The sequence below is a fragment of the Chiloscyllium punctatum genome, chromosome 6 (assembly GCF_047496795.1).
Source record: "Chiloscyllium punctatum isolate Juve2018m chromosome 6, sChiPun1.3, whole genome shotgun sequence".
Taxonomy (NCBI): domain Eukaryota; kingdom Metazoa; phylum Chordata; class Chondrichthyes; order Orectolobiformes; family Hemiscylliidae; genus Chiloscyllium; species Chiloscyllium punctatum.
This window is the reverse complement of record NC_092744.1, coordinates 129362949-129383535: the sequence shown is the minus strand read 5'-3', so window position 1 is coordinate 129383535 and position 20587 is coordinate 129362949. Positions and strand designations below refer to the sequence as shown.

The 20587-nt window shown below is 43.3% G+C and overlaps 6 non-coding genes across 6 annotated transcripts; all 6 read left to right on the top strand.

Annotated features, from left to right (window-relative positions):
• Window positions 1-437: 437 nt before the first annotated feature.
• Window positions 438-519, top strand: trnal-aag (transfer RNA leucine (anticodon AAG)). Its single transcript has one exon. It is a non-coding gene; the product is annotated as a tRNA-Leu (tRNA).
• Window positions 520-1422: 903 nt separating this feature from the next.
• trnav-aac (transfer RNA valine (anticodon AAC)) lies at window positions 1423-1495 on the top strand. The gene has a single exon. It is a non-coding gene; the product is annotated as a tRNA-Val (tRNA).
• A 1675-nt stretch (window positions 1496-3170) lies between these two features.
• trnal-aag (transfer RNA leucine (anticodon AAG)) lies at window positions 3171-3252 on the top strand. The gene has a single exon. It is a non-coding gene; the product is annotated as a tRNA-Leu (tRNA).
• Window positions 3253-4155: 903 nt separating this feature from the next.
• trnav-aac (transfer RNA valine (anticodon AAC)) lies at window positions 4156-4228 on the top strand. Its single transcript has one exon. It is a non-coding gene; the product is annotated as a tRNA-Val (tRNA).
• A 1675-nt stretch (window positions 4229-5903) lies between these two features.
• On the top strand, window positions 5904-5985 carry trnal-aag (transfer RNA leucine (anticodon AAG)). Its single transcript has one exon. It is a non-coding gene; the product is annotated as a tRNA-Leu (tRNA).
• A 903-nt stretch (window positions 5986-6888) lies between these two features.
• On the top strand, window positions 6889-6961 carry trnav-aac (transfer RNA valine (anticodon AAC)). Its single transcript has one exon. It is a non-coding gene; the product is annotated as a tRNA-Val (tRNA).
• Window positions 6962-20587: the final 13626 nt, after the last annotated feature.

The following is a 20587-nucleotide window of genomic DNA, read 5'->3' as shown; positions in this document are numbered from 1 at the left end:
TATGATTTGGGACATGGCCTGCTCAGCTTTGTGCATTTTCCCTGTAGTCCGGTGTGTTTCATGTTCCGTGTAAACGTGAAAGTTGTCCTGTTTCGAGCAATGCGTGAAATCATTTAGCAAAGCAAGAATACGAATTGCAGGAATGTCAAGCAGCTGATGGTAATTTGACCCAATCATAACCGATCATATATTCTCACGCACTCACAGATACATTTGTAGCTGAATCCAGTCTGAGAAGATAGACTCAGCTTACCAGTGATTTTTGTCTGGATTGATGGGCTTTCATTATCTGCTGAGAAATTGATATTGCAGACGGGCACATCCGAGCAGCTGTTCGAGTCGGAGAGGGATCATAGAACCCTTTTCACGTGAGTTTGCATCTGTTGTTATGCAGGAGCACAATTGGAATTGCAAGAAAATGACAAGTTGGGCGTGTTGGTAGTGTGGCCGAGCGGTCTAAGGCGCTGGATTAAGGCTCCAGTCTCGACAGAGGCGTGGGTTCGAATCCCACCGCTGCCATTTCCTCTGAACAGCTCCATCAGCACAGCTTGTTGAAACGCTGTTTCGATCCCTGCTGCATTTCTGTTTAAAATGGATTTGCTTCCCGGTGTGTGAAAGTGGCGAATTTTCCAAAGTGTCTGCGCGCGGAAAATCGCTAGCATCTCTGCTGTTGCTTTCTGTTCCAGCCAAGTTCAGCTTTTACTGGAACCGAATGGAGACTGTTATTTCATCGCTGTTGCGAAACAGAGTCCTACGGTGACTCGACTCGCCGACATTCGGTTTTCTGGCCAATGGGAAAATCGTTCCAATCGATTCCAATGTCATACGTTATTGAATTTCTCCCACTTTCTTCATTTCCGTCCTGGAGACATCGGAAGGGAAAGGTAATCTAATCGAGACTGCGATTGGTGAAATTCACTTTTTATGGCCCATTCTTATTATGTTCTTTCTTTGTCACTTTGCAGCATTGTCTGGGAAGTGGTGGTGCACTCAGGCTCCAGTATGTTTGAAAGCGTAGTTTGGAATTGCCCTGTTGTTAGTTGAGTGATTACTTTATGGCTCATGCCCCCGGACTGTCTCACATTTAGCATTCATGCTCGCTGTGTCTGAAAATGCATTTGGTTTTCCAGTTTTGTTTGTGTTCCGTGTTAAATGCTTTCTGTTTTGCGATTCGCTCAATACATTACGAATTAACAGGGTTTCCGAGGTAACTTCCAGCTGCAGAAATCCTCAACTGAGAATCTGGGAAACTTTCACGGAGTATGGTCAGTCGGAGCAAAAGTAAGGATGTCGTTCGTTTCTGCAGTGTGTCACAATACTACCTTTCCCGTGAGCAGTCGAACAGACGAAATGTGAAAGGAAGAATGGCTTCAACATTCAGTGCTGGATGCCACTGAGCCCCAGCGCAGACGGCAGAGGCCTGTTTCTGTAGTGTAGTGGTCATCACGTTCGCCTAACACGCGAAAGGTCCCCAGTTCGAAACTGGGCAGAAACTGCTTTGTTCTTTAACTGCGGACTTTTGCATGGACAAGAACGGAGCTTACTTGCTTGCTTTCCCATCTGCAAACCTGCCTTCCAGTTTGCTTCAACAAATCTGCTCTCGTAGTGAAATGCAATGCAGTTCCATTTACTAACAGTGCAAGGCATTGTAAAGTTTTTCTCCAACCTGGTTCTGATCATATGCCATTTTGTTTGAGAGTGTAGTTACCCCCTTCTGATCCTTCCACGAAAAGCATTACCGCATTTGCATTCGTTGCGCAGGCGGCCCGGTTCAAAGACAGGGAAGAAGCCGAATCGCTGGTGTCACAATGCACCACGGATTCCTGAGCTAATCTGTCTGTCAAATGTATCCCAAAGTCGTCTCTGAAAGACCTCATTTGGAAGGTGTCTGTCGTTATACAACGTGCGAGAATTGGCACCAGAGATCCTGAATCATGTTTTGGAGCACTTCGCACGTTAGTGGCTCATTCAATCAGCAACAGCAATGAAAGAAATTACACTCTCAGAGGAACCTCTGGACCTGTGCTTTCATGGCGTCGCTAGTATTAAGGTGCGCCCCGAGATCTAAGCCACGTTGGAACTGAAACGGAGGAAGCGACAGAGAGACTACAGAATGACATCGCATCCGTTTGGTTTTCTTTGGTTTTCACTGACGAGCAGGAAAATGTAAACGGGAGGGCGACTGGGGAAGTGTGGCAGTTGCAGCTCTGGTGAAACTCCTTCTTTGTGATTCACTCAGCAACCAGAGACGTGAAGGTGACTCAGGCGTGTGACTCAGGCGTGTGAGCTCTTCACATCGTGAACAAAAAGCAATCAAGGGCAGTTAGCACCTCTTCCGGAGTGGGGGTGGGGTGAGGTAATTACCTTTTGACTTCTGTTCCTATGTTCAGAAACTGCCTTTTAGATTGAGGTGAAAAGAAACTGCATTTCTAAAAAGCACCATGGAATTTGTTAAACTTTATTGAGTCGCTTCTCATCGATTCTCACACAGGTTTCCAACTCAGTTGGTATCCATGAGGCTCATGTCCAGGTGTGAACATCTCTGCAGCAAATTGCACGGTGAAGGTAAAAGGCAAGGAAAGTGGCATCTCGAACCGGCCCCGAGGTCAGACCTTCCTCACGATGCAATCTGTCGTTCTCGGATTGGAATGCGACCTCCGGTTTTAGGGTGGAACTTTCTTTGGGAACCTTATTCTGCAAAACAGACACAGTGACTGAAACTATGCTGCACGGTATGATTTGGGACATGGCCTGCTCAGCTTTGTGCATTTTCCCTGTAGTCCGGTGTGTTTCATGTTCCGTGTAAACGTGAAAGTTGTCCTGTTTCGAGCAATGCGTGAAATCATTTAGCAAAGCAAGAATACGAATTGCAGGAATGTCAAGCAGCTGATGGTAATTTGACCCAATCATAACCGATCATATATTCTCACGCACTCACAGATACATTTGTAGCTGAATCCAGTCTGAGAAGATAGACTCAGCTTACCAGTGATTTTTGTCTGGATTGATGGGCTTTCATTATCTGCTGAGAAATTGATATTGCAGACGGGCACATCCGAGCAGCTGTTCGAGTCGGAGAGGGATCATAGAACCCTTTTCACGTGAGTTTGCATCTGTTGTTATGCAGGAGCACAATTGGAATTGCAAGAAAATGACAAGTTGGGCGTGTTGGTAGTGTGGCCGAGCGGTCTAAGGCGCTGGATTAAGGCTCCAGTCTCGACAGAGGCGTGGGTTCGAATCCCACCGCTGCCATTTCCTCTGAACAGCTCCATCAGCACAGCTTGTTGAAACGCTGTTTCGATCCCTGCTGCATTTCTGTTTAAAATGGATTTGCTTCCCGGTGTGTGAGAGTGGCGAATTTTCCAAAGTGTCTGCGCGCGGAAAATCGCTAGCATCTCTGCTGTTGCTTTCTGTTCCAGCCAAGTTCAGCTTTTACTGGAACCGAATGGAGACTGTTATTTCATCGCTGTTGCGAAACAGAGTCCTACGGTGACTCGACTCGCCGACATTCGGTTTTCTGGCCAATGGGAAAATCGTTCCAATCGATTCCAATGTCATACGTTATTGAATTTCTCCCACTTTCTTCATTTCCGTCCTGGAGACATCGGAAGGGAAAGGTAATCTAATCGAGACTGCGATTGGTGAAATTCACTTTTTATGGCCCATTCTTATTATGTTCTTTCTTTGTCACTTTGCAGCATTGTCTGGGAAGTGGTGGTGCACTCAGGCTCCAGTATGTTTGAAAGCGTAGTTTGGAATTGCCCTGTTGTTAGTTGAGTGATTACTTTATGGCTCATGCCCCCGGACTGTCTCACATTTAGCATTCATGCTCGCTGTGTCTGAAAATGCATTTGGTTTTCCAGTTTTGTTTGTGTTCCGTGTTAAATGCTTTCTGTTTTGCGATTCGCTCAATACATTACGAATTAACAGGGTTTCCGAGGTAACTTCCAGCTGCAGAAATCCTCAACTGAGAATCTGGGAAACTTTCACGGAGTATGGTCAGTCGGAGCAAAAGTAAGGATGTCGTTCGTTTCTGCAGTGTGTCACAATACTACCTTTCCCGTGAGCAGTCGAACAGACGAAATGTGAAAGGAAGAATGGCTTCAACATTCAGTGCTGGATGCCACTGAGCCCCCGCGCAGACGGCAGCGGCCTGTTTCTGTAGTGTAGTGGTCATCACGTTCGCCTAACACGCGAAAGGTCCCCAGTTCGAAACTGGGCAGAAACTGCTTTGTTCTTTAACTGCGGACTTTTGCATGGACAAGAACGGAGCTTACTTGCTTGCTTTCCCATCTGCAAACCTGCCTTCCAGTTTGCTTCAACAAATCTGCTCTCGTAGTGAAATGCAATGCAGTTCCATTTACTAACAGTGCAAGGCATTGTAAAGTTTTTCTCCAACCTGGTTCTGATCATATGCCATTTTGTTTGAGAGTGTAGTTACCCCCTTCTGATCCTTCCACGAAAAGCATTACCGCATTTGCATTCGTTGCGCAGGCGGCCCGGTTCAAAGACAGGGAAGAAGCCGAATCGCTGGTGTCACAATGCACCACGGATTCCTGAGCTAATCTGTCTGTCAAATGTATCCCAAAGTCGTCTCTGAAAGACCTCATTTGGAAGGTGTCTGTCGTTATACAACGTGCGAGAATTGGCACCAGAGATCCTGAATCATGTTTTGGAGCACTTCGCACGTTAGTGGCTCATTCAATCAGCAACAGCAATGAAAGAAATTACACTCTCAGAGGAACCTCTGGACCTGTGCTTTCATGGCGTCGCTAGTATTAAGGTGCGCCCCGAGATCTAAGCCACGTTGGAACTGAAACGGAGGAAGCGACAGAGAGACTACAGAATGACATCGCATCCGTTTGGTTTTCTTTGGTTTTCACTGACGAGCAGGAAAATGTAAACGGGAGGGCGACTGGGGAAGTGTGGCAGTTGCAGCTCTGGTGAAACTCCTTCTTTGTGATTCACTCAGCAACCAGAGACGTGAAGGTGACTCAGGCGTGTGACTCAGGCGTGTGAGCTCTTCACATCGTGAACAAAAAGCAATCAAGGGCAGTTAGCACCTCTTCCGGAGTGGGGGTGGGGTGAGGTAATTACCTTTTGACTTCTGTTCCTATGTTCAGAAACTGCCTTTTAGATTGAGGTGAAAAGAAACTGCATTTCTAAAAAGCACCATGGAATTTGTTAAACTTTATTGAGTCGCTTCTCATCGATTCTCACACAGGTTTCCAACTCAGTTGGTATCCATGAGGCTCATGTCCAGGTGTGAACATCTCTGCAGCAAATTGCACGGTGAAGGTAAAAGGCAAGGAAAGTGGCATCTCGAACCGGCCCCGAGGTCAGACCTTCCTCACGATGCAATCTGTCGTTCTCGGATTGGAATGCGACCTCCGGTTTTAGGGTGGAACTTTCTTTGGGAACCTTATTCTGCAAAACAGACACAGTGACTGAAACTATGCTGCACGGTATGATTTGGGACATGGCCTGCTCAGCTTTGTGCATTTTCCCTGTAGTCCGGTGTGTTTCATGTTCCGTGTAAACGTGAAAGTTGTCCTGTTTCGAGCAATGCGTGAAATCATTTAGCAAAGCAAGAATACGAATTGCAGGAATGTCAAGCAGCTGATGGTAATTTGACCCAATCATAACCGATCATATATTCTCACGCACTCACAGATACATTTGTAGCTGAATCCAGTCTGAGAAGATAGACTCAGCTTACCAGTGATTTTTGTCTGGATTGATGGGCTTTCATTATCTGCTGAGAAATTGATATTGCAGACGGGCACATCCGAGCAGCTGTTCGAGTCGGAGAGGGATCATAGAACCCTTTTCACGTGAGTTTGCATCTGTTGTTATGCAGGAGCACAATTGGAATTGCAAGAAAATGACAAGTTGGGCGTGTTGGTAGTGTGGCCGAGCGGTCTAAGGCGCTGGATTAAGGCTCCAGTCTCGACAGAGGCGTGGGTTCGAATCCCACCGCTGCCATTTCCTCTGAACAGCTCCATCAGCACAGCTTGTTGAAACGCTGTTTCGATCCCTGCTGCATTTCTGTTTAAAATGGATTTGCTTCCCGGTGTGTGAAAGTGGCGAATTTTCCAAAGTGTCTGCGCGCGGAAAATCGCTAGCATCTCTGCTGTTGCTTTCTGTTCCAGCCAAGTTCAGCTTTTACTGGAACCGAATGGAGACTGTTATTTCATCGCTGTTGCGAAACAGAGTCCTACGGTGACTCGACTCGCCGACATTCGGTTTTCTGGCCAATGGGAAAATCGTTCCAATCGATTCCAATGTCATACGTTATTGAATTTCTCCCACTTTCTTCATTTCCGTCCTGGAGACATCGGAAGGGAAAGGTAATCTAATCGAGACTGCGATTGGTGAAATTCACTTTTTATGGCCCATTCTTATTATGTTCTTTCTTTGTCACTTTGCAGCATTGTCTGGGAAGTGGTGGTGCACTCAGGCTCCAGTATGTTTGAAAGCGTAGTTTGGAATTGCCCTGTTGTTAGTTGAGTGATTACTTTATGGCTCATGCCCCCGGACTGTCTCACATTTAGCATTCATGCTCGCTGTGTCTGAAAATGCATTTGGTTTTCCAGTTTTGTTTGTGTTCCGTGTTAAATGCTTTCTGTTTTGCGATTCGCTCAATACATTACGAATTAACAGGGTTTCCGAGGTAACTTCCAGCTGCAGAAATCCTCAACTGAGAATCTGGGAAACTTTCACGGAGTATGGTCAGTCGGAGCAAAAGTAAGGATGTCGTTCGTTTCTGCAGTGTGTCACAATACTACCTTTCCCGTGAGCAGTCGAACAGACGAAATGTGAAAGGAAGAATGGCTTCAACATTCAGTGCTGGATGCCACTGAGCCCCAGCGCAGACGGCAGAGGCCTGTTTCTGTAGTGTAGTGGTCATCACGTTCGCCTAACACGCGAAAGGTCCCCAGTTCGAAACTGGGCAGAAACTGCTTTGTTCTTTAACTGCGGACTTTTGCATGGACAAGAACGGAGCTTACTTGCTTGCTTTCCCATCTGCAAACCTGCCTTCCAGTTTGCTTCAACAAATCTGCTCTCGTAGTGAAATGCAATGCAGTTCCATTTACTAACAGTGCAAGGCATTGTAAAGTTTTTCTCCAACCTGGTTCTGATCATATGCCATTTTGTTTGAGAGTGTAGTTACCCCCTTCTGATCCTTCCACGAAAAGCATTACCGCATTTGCATTCGTTGCGCAGGCGGCCCGGTTCAAAGACAGGGAAGAAGCCGAATCGCTGGTGTCACAATGCACCACGGATTCCTGAGCTAATCTGTCTGTCAAATGTATCCCAAAGTCGTCTCTGAAAGACCTCATTTGGAAGGTGTCTGTCGTTATACAACGTGCGAGAATTGGCACCAGAGATCCTGAATCATGTTTTGGAGCACTTCGCACGTTAGTGGCTCATTCAATCAGCAACAGCAATGAAAGAAATTACACTCTCAGAGGAACCTCTGGACCTGTGCTTTCATGGCGTCGCTAGTATTAAGGTGCGCCCCGAGATCTAAGCCACGTTGGAACTGAAACGGAGGAAGCGACAGAGAGACTACAGAATGACATCGCATCCGTTTGGTTTTCTTTGGTTTTCACTGACGAGCAGGAAAATGTAAACGGGAGGGCGACTGGGGAAGTGTGGCAGTTGCAGCTCTGGTGAAACTCCTTCTTTGTGATTCACTCAGCAACCAGAGACGTGAAGGTGACTCAGGCGTGTGACTCAGGCGTGTGAGCTCTTCACATCGTGAACAAAAAGCAATCAAGGGCAGTTAGCACCTCTTCCGGAGTGGGGGTGGGGTGAGGTAATTACCTTTTGACTTCTGTTCCTATGTTCAGAAACTGCCTTTTAGATTGAGGTGAAAAGAAACTGCATTTCTAAAAAGCACCATGGAATTTGTTAAACTTTATTGAGTCGCTTCTCATCGATTCTCACACAGGTTTCCAACTCAGTTGGTATCCATGAGGCTCATGTCCAGGTGTGAACATCTCTGCAGCAAATTGCACGGTGAAGGTAAAAGGCAAGGAAAGTGGCATCTCGAAGCGGCCCCGAGGTCAGACCTTCCTCACGATGCAATCTGTAGTTCTCGGATTGGAATGCGACCTCCGGTTTTAGGGTGGAACTTTCTTTGGGAACCTTATTCTGCAAAACAGACACAGTGACTGAAACTATGCTGCACGGTATGATTTGGGACACGGCCTGCTCAGCTTTGTGCATTTTCCCTGTAGTCCGGTGTGTTTCATGTTCCGTGTAAACGTGAAAGTTGTCCTGTTTCGAGCAATGCGTGAAATCATTTAGCAAAGCAAGAATACGAATTGCAGGAATGTCAAGCAGCTGATGGTAATTTGACCCAATCATAACCGATCATATATTCTCACGCACTCACAGATACATTTGTAGCTGAATCCAGTCTGAGAAGATAGACTCAACGTACCAGTGATTTTTGTCTGGATTGATGGGCTTTCGTTATCTGCTGAGAAATTGATATTGCAGACGGGCACATCCGAGCAGCTGTTCGAGTCGGAGAGGGATCATAGAACCCTTTTCACGTGAGTTTGCATCTGTTGTTATGCAGGAGCACAATTGGAATTGCAAGAAAATGACAAGTTGGGCGTGTTGGTTGTGTGGCCGAGCGGTCTAAGCCGCTGGGTTAAAGCTCCAGTCTCGACAGAGGCGTGGGTTCGAATCCCACCGCTGCCATTTCCTCTGAACAGCTCCATCAGCAGTGCTTGTTGAAACGCTGTTTCGATCCCTGCTGCATTTCTGTTTAAAACAGATGAAAAATGGATTTGCTTCCCGGTGTGTGAAAGTGGCGTATTTTCCAAAGTGTCTGCGCGTGGCAAATCGCTAGCATCTCTGCTGTTGCTTTCTGTTCCAGCCAAGTTCAGCTTTTACTGGAACCGAATGGAGACTGTTATTTCATCGCTGTTGCGAAACAGAGTCCTACGGTGACTCGACTCGCCGACATTCGGTTTTCTGGCCAATGAGAAAATCGTTCCAATCTATTCCAATGTCATACGTTATTGAATTTCTCCCACTTTCTTCATTTCCGTCCTGGAGACATCGGAAGGGAAAGGTAATCTAATCGAGACTGCGATTGGTGAAATTCACTTTTTATGGCCCATTCTTATTATGTTCTTTCTTTGTCACTTTGCAGCATTGTCTGGGAAGTGGTGGTGCACTCAGGCTCCAGTATGTTTGAAAGCGTAGTTTGGAATTGCCCTGTTGTTAGTTGAGTGATTACTTTATGGCTCATGCCCCCGGACTGTCTCACATTTAGCATTCATGCTCGCTGTGCCTGAAAATGCATTTGGTTTTCCAGTTTTGTTTGTGTTCCGTGTTAAATGCTTTCTGTTTTGCGATTCGCTCAATACATTACGAATTAACAGGGTTTCCGAGGTAACTTCCAGCTGCAGAAATCCTCAACTGAGAATCTGGGAAACTTTCACGGAGTATGGTCAGTCGGAGCAAAAGTAAGGATGTCGTTCGTTTCTGCAGTGTTTCACAATACTACCTTTCCCGTGAGCAGTCGAACAGACGAAATGTGAAAGGAAGAATGGCTTCAACATTCAGTGCTGGATGCCACTGAGCCCGAGCAAAGGCGGCAGTGGATTGTTTCTGTAGTGTAGTGGTCATCACGTTCGCCTAACTCGCGAAAGGTCCCCAGTTCGAAACTGGGCAGAAACTGCTTTGTTCCTTAACTGCGGACTTTTGCATGGACAAGAACGGAGCTTACTTGCTTGCTTTCCCATCTGCAAACCTGCCTTCCAGTTTGCTTCAAGAAATCTGCTCTCGTAGTGAAATGCAATGCAGTTCCATTTACTAACAGTGCAAGGCATTGTAAAGTTTTTCTCCAACATGGTTCTGATCATATGCCATTTTGTTTGAGAGTGTAGTTACCCCCTTCTGATCCTTCCACGAAAAGCATTACCGCATTTGCATTCCTTGCGCAGGCGGCCCGGTTCAAAGACAGGGAAGAAGCCGAATCGCTGGTGTCACAATGCACCACGGATTCCTGAGCTAATCTGTCTGTCAAATGTATCCCAAAGTCGTCTCTGAAAGACCTCATTTGGAAGGTGTCTGTCGTTATTCAACGTGCGAGAATTGGCACCAGAGATCCTGAATCATGTTTTGGAGCAGTTCGCCCGTTAGTGGCTCATTCAATCAGCAACAGCAATGAAAGAAATTACACTCTCAGAGGAACCTCTGGACCTGTGCTTTCATAGCGTCGCTAGTGTTAAGGTGCGCCCCGAGATCTAAGCCACGTTGGAACTGAAACGGAGGAATCGACAGAGAGACTACAGAATGACATCGCATCCGTTTGGTTTTCTTTGGTTTTCACTGACGAGCAGGAAAATGTAAACGGGAGGGCGACTGGGGAAGTGTGGCAGTTGCAGCTCTGGTGAAACTCCTTCTTTGTGATTCACTCAGCAACCAGAGACGTGAAGGTGACTCAGGCGTGTGAGCTCTTCACATCGTGAACAAACAGCAATCAAGGGCAGTTAGCACCTCTTCCGGAGTGGGGGTGGGGTGAGGTAATTACCTTTTGAGTTCTGTTCCTATGTTCAGAAACTGCCTTTTAGATTGAGGTGAAAAGAAACTGCATTTCTAAAAAGCACCATGGAATTTGTTAAACTTTATTGAGTCGCTTCTCATCGATTCTCACAGAGGTTTCCAACTCAGTTGGTATCCATGAGGCTCATGTCCAGGTGTGAACATCTCTGCAGCAAATTGCACGGTGAAGGTAAAAGGCAAGGAAAGTGGCATCTCGAACCGGCCCCGAGGTCAGACCTTCCTCACGATGCAATCTGTCGTTCTCGGATTGGAATGCGACCTCCGGTTTTAGGGTGGAACTTTCTTTGGGAACCTTATTCTGCAAAACAGACACAGTGACTGAAACTATGCTGCACGGTATGATTAGGGACACGGCCTGCTCAGCTTTGTGCATTTTCCCTGTAGTCCGGTGTGTTTCATGTTCCGTGTAAACGTGAAAGTTGTCCTGTTTCGAGCAATGGGTGAAATCATTTCGCAAAGCAAGAATCCAAATTGCTGTCATGTCAAGCAGCTGATGGTAATTTGACCCAATCATAACCGATCATATATTCTCACGTACTCACGGATACATTTGTAGCTGAATCCAGTCTGAGAAGATAGACTCAGCTTACCAGTGAGTTTTGTCTGGATTGATGGGCTGTCATTATCTGCTGAGAAATTGATATTGTAGACGGGCACATCCGAGCAGCTGTGCGAGTCGGAGAGGGATCATTGAACCCTTTTCACGTGAGTTTGCATCTGTTGTTATGCAGTAGCACAATTGGAAGTGCAAGAAAATGTCGAGCTGGCGTTTTGGTCGTGTGGCCGGGCGGTCTAAGGCGCTGGATTTAGGCTCCAGTCTCGACAAAGTCGTGGGTTCGAGTCCCACCGCTGCCGTTTCCTCTGAACAGCTCCATCGGCACAGCTTGTTAAAATGCTGTTTCGATCCCTGCTGCATTTCTGTTTAAAACAGAAGAAAAATGGATTTGCTTCCTGGGGAATTGACTGCGGGTGCGGGAAAATTGCGAATTTTCCCAAGTGCCTGTGCTGTCGTGCTCGTGTTCGCCTCCCGCGCGGAAAATCGCAAGCATCTCTGCTGTTGCTTTCTGTTCCAGGCAAGTTGAGCTTTTACTGGAACCGAATGGAGACTGTTATTTCATCGCTGTTGCGAAACAGAGTCCTACGGTGACTCGACTCGCCGACATTCGGTTTTCTGGCCAATGAAAAAATCGTTCCAATCTATTTCGATGTCACATGTTATTGAATTTCTCCCACTTTCTTCATTTCCGTCCTGGAGACATCGGAAGGGAAAGGTAATCTAATCGAGACTGCGATTGGTGAAATTCACTTTTTATGGCCCATTCTTATTATGTTCTTTCTTTGTCACTTTGCAGCATTGTCTGGGAAGTGGTGGTGCACTCAGGCTCCAGTATGTTTGAAAGCGTAGTTTGGAATTGCCCTGTTGTTAGTTGAGTGATTACTTTATGGCTCATGCCCCCGGACTGTCTCACATTTAGCATTCATGCTCGCTGTGCCTGAAAATGCATTTGGTTTTCCAGTTTTGTTTGTGTTCCGTGTTAAATGCTTTCTGTTTTGCGATTCGCTCAATACATTACGAATTAACAGGGTTTCCGAGGTAACTTCCTGCTGCAGAAATCCTCAACTGAGAATCTGGGAAACTTTCACGGAGTATGGTCAGTCGGAGCAAAAGTAAGGATGTCGTTCGTTTCTGCAGTGTTTCACAATACTACCTTTCCCGTGAGCAGTCGAACAGACGAAATGATTTTGCCACAGACTGCGACGGTAAGCTCCGCAAAAACGTAATTCTTTAAAGCAGGTGTGAGCAACACAACGTTATTGGGGTACACCGCGTGGAAACAGATACTTCGGTGTATCACGTCCATGCTCAGCACATAGCCAAATTTAAACAAGTCCCCAATCAACAACGAGCTCATGGAAACAGAAAGGTGAAAGGTAGAATTGCTTCAGGTTTCAGTGCTGGATGCCACTGAGCCCCAGCAGGGACGGCAGAGGCCTGTTTCTGTAGTGTAGTTGTCATCACGTTCGCCTAACACGCGAAAGGTCCCCAGTTCGAAACTGGGCAGTCACTGCTTTGTTCTTTAACTGCAGACTTTTGCATGGACAAGAACGGAGCTGACTTGCTTGCTTTTCCATCTGCAAACCTGCCTTCGAGTTTGCTTAAACAAATCTGCTCTCGTCGTGAAATGCAATGCAGTTCCATTTACTAACAGTGCAAAGCATTGTAAAGTTTTTCTCCAACCTGGTTCTGATCATATGCCATTCTGTTCGAGAGTGTAGTTACCCCCTTCTGATCCTTCCACGAAAAGCATTACCGCATTTGCATTCCTTGCGCAGGCGGCCCGGTTCAAAGACAGGGAAGAAGCCGATGCGCTGGTGTCACAATGCACCACGGATTCCTGAGCTAATCTGTCTGTCAAATGTATTCCAAAGTCGTCTCTGAAAGACCTCATTTGGAAGGTGTCTGTCGTTATTCAACGTGCGAGAATTGGCACCAGAGATCCTGAATCATGTTTTGGAGCAGTTCGGACGTTAGTGGCTCATTCAATCAGCAACAGCAATGAAAGAAATTACACTCCCAGAGGAATCTCTGGACCTGTGCTTTCATAGCGTCGCTAGTATTAAGGTGCGCTCCGAGATCTAAGCCACGTTGGAACTGAAACGGAGGAATCGACAGAGAGACTACAGAATGACATCGCATCCATTTGGTTTTCACATCGTGAACAAAAAGCAATCAAGGGTAGTTCGCACCTCTTCCGGAGTGGGGGTGGGGTGAGGTAATTACCTTTTGACTTCTTTTACTATGTTCAGAAACTGCCTTTTAGATTGAGGTGCAAAGAAACTGCATTTCTAAAAAGCACCATGGAAATTGTTAAACTTTATGGAGTGGCTTCTCATCGATTCCCACACAGTTTTCAAACTCAGTTGGTATCCATGAGGGTCATGTCCAGGTGTGAACATCTCTGCAGCAAATTGCACGGTGAAGGTAAAAGGCGAGGAAAGTGGCATCTCGAACCGGCCCCGAGGTCAGACCTTCCTCACGATGCAATCTGTCGTTCTCGATTGGAATGCGACCTCCGGTTTTAGGGTAGAACTTTCTTTGGGAGCCTTATTCTGCAAAACAGACACAGTGTCTAAAACTATGCTGCACGGTATGATTTGGGACACGGCCTGCTCAGCTTTGTGCATTTTCCCTGTAGTCCAGTGTGTTTCATGTTCCGTGTAAAGGTGAAAGTTGTCCTGTTTCGAGCAATGGGTGAATCATTTAGCAAAGCAAGAATCTAAATTGCAGTAATGTCAAGCAGCTCATGCTTATTAGACCAAGTCATAACCAATCATATATTCTCACAGATACATTTGGAGCTGAAAAGAGTCTGAGAAGATAGACTCAGCTTACCATTGATTTTTGTCTGGATTGATGGGCTATCATTATCTGTTGCGAAATTGATATTGGAGACGGGCACATCTCATCAGCTGTGCGAGTCCGAGAGGAATCATGGAACACTTTTCATGTGACTTGGCATCTGTTGTTATGCAGGAGAGCACAATTGGAAATGCAAGAAATTGGGGCATGCGGCCGGCTGGTGGTGTGGCCGGGCGGTCTATGGCGCTGGATCGTAGTTCCAGTCTCGAAAGGGGCGTGGGTTCAAATCCCACCACTGCCGTTGCTGCTGATCAACTCCAACACTGCAGCTTGTTAAAATGCTGTTTCGGTCCCCACTGTATTGACGTCAAAAACAAAGGAAAAATGGGTTTGCTTCCCTGGGAATTAACTGTGGTGTGGGATAGTGCAGCGTATTTCAAAGTGTCTCGCTTTGTCATGATCGTGTTCGTCTCCAGCGCAGAAAATCGCAAGCAGCTGTGCTGTTCCAGGCAAGTTGAGCTTTTACTGGAACCGAATGGATACTGGTATTTCATCGCTGTTGTGAAACAAAGTCCTGGGGTGACGCGACTCGTCGTTATTTGGTTTTCTGGCCAATGGGAAAATCGTTCCAACGAATGTCGATGTGATATGTGATTGAATTTCTCCCATTTCCTTCATTTCTGTCCTGGAGACATCGGAAGGGAAAGGTAATCTAATCGAGACTGTGATTGGTGAAATTCACTTTTTATGGCCCGTTCTTATTATGTTCTTTCTTTCTCTCTTTGCAGCATTGTCTGGGAAGTGGTGGTGCACTCAGGCTCCAGTATGTTTGAAAGAGTAGTTTGGAATTGCCCTTTTGTTACTTGAGTGATTACTTTATGGCTCATGCCCCCGGACTGTCTCACATTTAGCATTCATGCTCGCTGTGTCTGAAAATGCATTTGGTTTTCCAGTTTTGTTTGTGTTCCGTGTTAAATGCTTTCTGTTTTGCGATTCGCTCAATACATTACGAATTAACAGGGTTTCTGAGGTAACTTCCAGCTGCAAAAATCCTTCACTGAGAATCTGGGAAAATTTCACGGAGTATGGTCAGTCGGAGCAAAAGTAAGGATGTCGTTAGTTTCTGCAGTGTTTCACAATACTAACTTTCCCGTGAGCAGTCGAACAGACTAAATGATTTTGCCACAGACTGCGATGGCAAGCTCCGCTAAACAGTAATCCTTCAAAGCCGGTGTAAGCAATACAATGTTATTGGGGTACACCGCGTGGAAACAGATACTTCGGTGTATCTCGTCCATGCTCACCACATAGCCAAATTTAAACAAGTCAAACCCTCTAAACCCATCCTATCCAGAAACTCAGCCGATTACCTTTGCAATTTTCTGAGCCTCCTCCACTTCCTCGGGGAGCTCATTCCATACACGCACAACCTTCTGTGTGGGAAATGTGCCTCAGGTTTTTTGTCAATTTCAGCCCACTCACCTTAAACCTATGTTTCGAGTTTTCAACTCACCCCAACTTGGGTAAAACACGTAAATACTCAGTTTCCAACCCTTCCATAAGATCATGTCGCAGCCGTTACGCTGCAGGGAAAGTCGTCCCAGCTTATTCCACCTCGCCCTACGGTCCAAACATTGACGACATCCTTGTCAATATTTTGTCATCAATTTCACGTGTCTTTTTTTACGTTTTCAAGATGTCAATTACGCTGGACAACAACGATCTTTTGGAAACAGAAAGTTGAAACGAAGAATGGCTTCAACTTTCTGTGCTGGATGCCACTGATCCGCAGTACGGCGGACTCGGCTTGTTTCTGTCGTGTAGTGGTCATCACGTTCGCCTAACACGCGAAAGGTCCCCAGTCCGCAACTGGGCAGAAACTGCTTTGTTCTTCAACTGCAGCCTTTTAAATGGACAAGGACGGAGCTTTCTTGCTTGCTTTCCCATCTGCAAACCTGCCTTCGAATTTGCTTGTACAAATCTGCTCTCGTAGTGAAATGTAATGCAATTGCGTTTAATTACGGTGCAAAGCATTGTAAAGTTTTTCTCTGACCTGGTTCTGATAATATCCCATTCTGTTTGAGAGTTTAGTTTCCGCGTTCTGATCCTTCTCCGAAAAGCAGTTCAGCATTTGCGTTCCTTGCGCAGGCGGCTCGGTTCAAAGACAGGGAAGAATCCAATGCGCTGGTGTCACAATGCACCACGGATTCCTGAACTTGTCTGTCTGTCAAATGTATCCCAAAGTCGTCTCTGAAAGAGCTCATTTGGAAGGTGTCTGTCGTTATTCAACGTGCGAGAATTGGCACCAGAGATCCAGAATCATGTTTTGGAGCAGTTCGCACGTCAGTGGCTCTTTCAATCAGCAACAGCAATGAAAGATTTTACACTCTCAGAGGACCCTTTGGCTTTTCACCAGAGCTGCAACTGCCTCACTTCCCCACTCGCCCTCCCCGTTTACATTTTCTTTCTCGTCGATGATTTAAAGAAAACCAAATCGATGCGACGTAATTCTGTAGCCTCTCTGTTGTTTCCTTCGTTTCAAGTCCCAACATGGCTTAGGTCCCGGGGCGCACCTTAATTCTAGCGACGCTATGAAAACACCCCTCTTATTCTGTGTGGTAACAGGCCATTTGTCTGAAAAAAATCACCCTCTAAAGAGTAACCCACCCAAACACTTTTCCCGATCATATTTCTTCTCATTTCCTGCTGACTCATACATATATCCCTTCTCACAACGTGCAATTTAGCATGGACAGCTCACCTAACCTGCACATCTTTGGATTGTGCGAGGACACCACAGCAAAGTCACATCGACTTGTGGAGAACGTGTAAAGTCCACACAGTCATCCGAGGAGGGAATCAAACCGATGTCTTTTTCGCTGTGAGGCAGCATTGATTACCACTGAGGTACCGTGTAATCTTATGCAATAAGTAAAATCAGTGAAAGATACGAAAAGACAAGTTTCAAATGAACACTCTCCGATATTGTCAAAGCATGTCAATCTTACATTCAATACGAATAGGTGTATGGAAAACAAAATCCCGGCAATTCATAAATGAACAATAATTAGAAATTTAATTTGATCAAAGGTCATAACAATATTTAGACGAATTGCAATGTTTAAAAACAAATGTAGTGAATTAGCTGTCTAATGATAAATTGGAAGTGGCATATATTTATTAACGCCGAAGAAAGCGACTTGTTGTTTCCCTCGGAACACAGCACAATAACAATGTGTGCGCGTGTGTGTGTTTGTGTTCGAAATGTTTGAATTAAGCTCTTTCTAACAAAATAACTGATGACTTACGATCACTTAGCCTTTTCACCTTTTAGACCACAACATTCTCAAATATTTTCCAGGAATTTACGAACAGCAGAACTAGTTAATTCCTTTTCATAGGAACCAAAAGAGAATAAGTAGCGGATATTGTGAATTAGTGAGTTAATGCAAGCATTCAACTGAAGACAACATCTCTTCTTTCCAAAAATGTTCAAAACTTTAAAAAATCAAAATGTATTGCCATTGTTGAATGAAAGAATAATGAGATGCTAATTCTTTTTCATTTGATTTTGTTGCATGAAACATCCATAAATCGTATTATGATTACAAACGCAATAAATGTGAGCATTGAAGTCAAATATAATTAATTGAATTCAACTATGTTTCAACAGGTAAAATAAAAATTGATATTTACAATGATTGAGATTGTGCACTGCAATATCTATACAATAATTCATGTACTTTGTCGTAATTCAACATTTGCACAACCCACTGGATTGAATAATGATTATATAGTATTATAAATCAGCAACAATTTAATTATCAAAGTCTGTCAATGCATTAAGGAATAATGAAAAATCTCTTTTTGCAAGTGATTGAGCAATGTCTGGAAATGAACTGGAATTAATTCAGTGAAAACTAGTTACATTTTCCTGAATTTTAAGGCTGAGATTACCGTGACCATTCAAATGAGAAAACATCAGATATTTAATGACGTTGGATGGGAAGTCATTGGTTCCCTTGTAGGGCAGTTGACCTGAAAAATAAATGCATTTTCAGACTGTACTATTAGTACTCAGAAATAATGGATTAAATCTAAATGTGAATCTCACTATACTTGTTCAAAAGATTTTCTTAAATAATTGTGCCGTTACTGTAATGGCAATGACTTGATAATTAATGCTGTCTTTTGAAGAATTAAAATGATTCAATATTTCAAAAGCACTTTGCTGTGATGTTGATTGGTTATTTTTTAAGATCAGTAAACTGAGGAATAAAACATAGTATTTAGCTTTATGGATTGAAGAAAAATGAACCATTCAGTGATCATTGAGCAAAATCCTTCTTTTTTTAAGTCAAAAATGTATGTAATACAAGAATTGTGAATTTCCATCCACTGGCTTCCTTGTAGAGATGTGTTACATCGATTTATATGATTAATATTATAATCAATTTTTAAAGACTTGTGTCAGAATTAGGAAGAGAATTAGTAGGTCATGAAAGTGAGCTTGAAACTGAACAAACAATGTAGTTAATGACATGTGGTATAAACGCGATTTTAATAATTTTGTCATTATCGTACAATGATGAATAATGTTGGAATAGAAATGACAAAAAAAATCAACATGGTAAAAGCAGTTTTCTTACAATGAACTGAAAACAATAATCATTTTGTAGCACGCATGATTTGAAATAGTTTTTTTAATGTGATATATTTAGTGAAGACTAATTTTTTCAAAAATGTAGGAATTTCACAAATTTAAAATGCAGTGTTTGTTCAATTTGTAATAAAAATGGTTAAAATTTGAATTGTCTCTTGTACACGCACAACAAAAACGAGCTTAAAGATTATTAGAATGATAAAAAACAGTTTCCCAATGCTATTGTAGTACAGTCAATATCCGTGATAAAGTGGAATTATTGGTTTAAACAATATAAATCAACATTAACTACTGAACTGAAGCATAACACATCAATTGTATTAATTGCATGCAATAGTAAATAAATGTTTACTGTTGTCATTAGTCCTAGGAACAATAAGATACTTACTCAGGTTATTCCACTGAATAGTAATCAGCTGATGATGAATATCTTTGTGTCGCTTTATGTGCACTATTTTGTGTGAACATTGATTTCAATAAATTTAGATATTTACATGAATTCGGAACACAGTGATAACTGGGTGTGAAAGATCTGATTTAAGATTAGACAATTTTTAGTATTCACAAGATTTGCTGAACAAAACATAATTAAGACATCATGCAGTAAATGAGATTAGAGAGAAATATGCAAATTCAATTTTCAAATAAATGCACTCGGATAATTTCACAGCATTTCAATCTTACATTCAATATAAATAGGTGAATGGAAAACTAAAAACAAATTTCACACAATTCATAATCACATCAATAACAAAAAATTGATATATAGTAGGAAGAGGCATTTGTTTATTTTACTGAAGAAGAACTTGATTTTTTCTCATTCTTGATTTTTTATACCTTTGAAGCATCAAGTTCTATATGCAGTCTGAACCTCAGCTCTTCAGAACAAAAGAAAATCAAAGAATATCTTTACTTTGCATATTTCATCTTTGTGAGTGCAACATCATCAAATAGTTTGCAAAGAACATTGATTGAGTGGAATTCTGTTATTTGCGAACTGAAGAAAATAATTAGGAGATACTCTGATTATTGGAATGAATAACAAATGGAAGCAAAGCTAATGTTGAATTGAAAGGCAATCATTCGACTCTTAGAAATTTTCTAATCAACATTCAGAGCTGCTCTGGCACAGCCCGATGCAAGGTGGGAATTGAAATTGTAAACGCTGATCTGGTAACAGCGACACGACCAGAGTTGCACAAGATTCTTTCATAACATTCCCAACCAAGCTGGGCAGGGCTGAAAACTCATCAGACGTTTATTGTGATAATTGGATTGAAATTAATTGGTGGATACTGTGTGTAATCTACTGAAAATTCAGTAGTAATTTACAATAATGAAGGGAGTTAACAAATGTCTTAATTAAACATAATTTTTACGATCACTTGTGGAACGACAAATTGACAGAATTGTGTGATTATTATGCATTATAAATAAAAATGAATACAATTATTCTATATGGTCATAAGTTTCTCATTTTCTGAAATGCAAATTAAAATGTTTTTGATCTACACGTAAATTGGAACAAAATGATCAGTTGGTCAATCAATTTGCCTATTCGGCTGAAGACAACATTCATTCCTTCTGAAAATGTACGATTTCTAAGAAGTCACCATTTCCTGTGATTGTTTAATGAAATAAGAGAGATGTGTGCTTCAAAATATTCATGGGGATTTAAATGATTTTGCACATGAAAAATATTCAACTGCTATTGTGATTAAAAACACAATAAATGTTTCCATTGAAGTGATTTCCAATCAAACCAATTCAAAAGCGTTTCCAAGTTTAAAATGAAAAGCAATATTCAGAATGATTGAGAGATTGTACATTGCAATGTCCTTGCATTGATTATTATATGAAACCATAGTTCCACATGTACACCCCTTACCGAATTGAACAATTATTAGGTGTTGGCAACAAATCGATTTGAAAACTTTTATAAATGAGTTAATGAATAATGAGGTATCTCC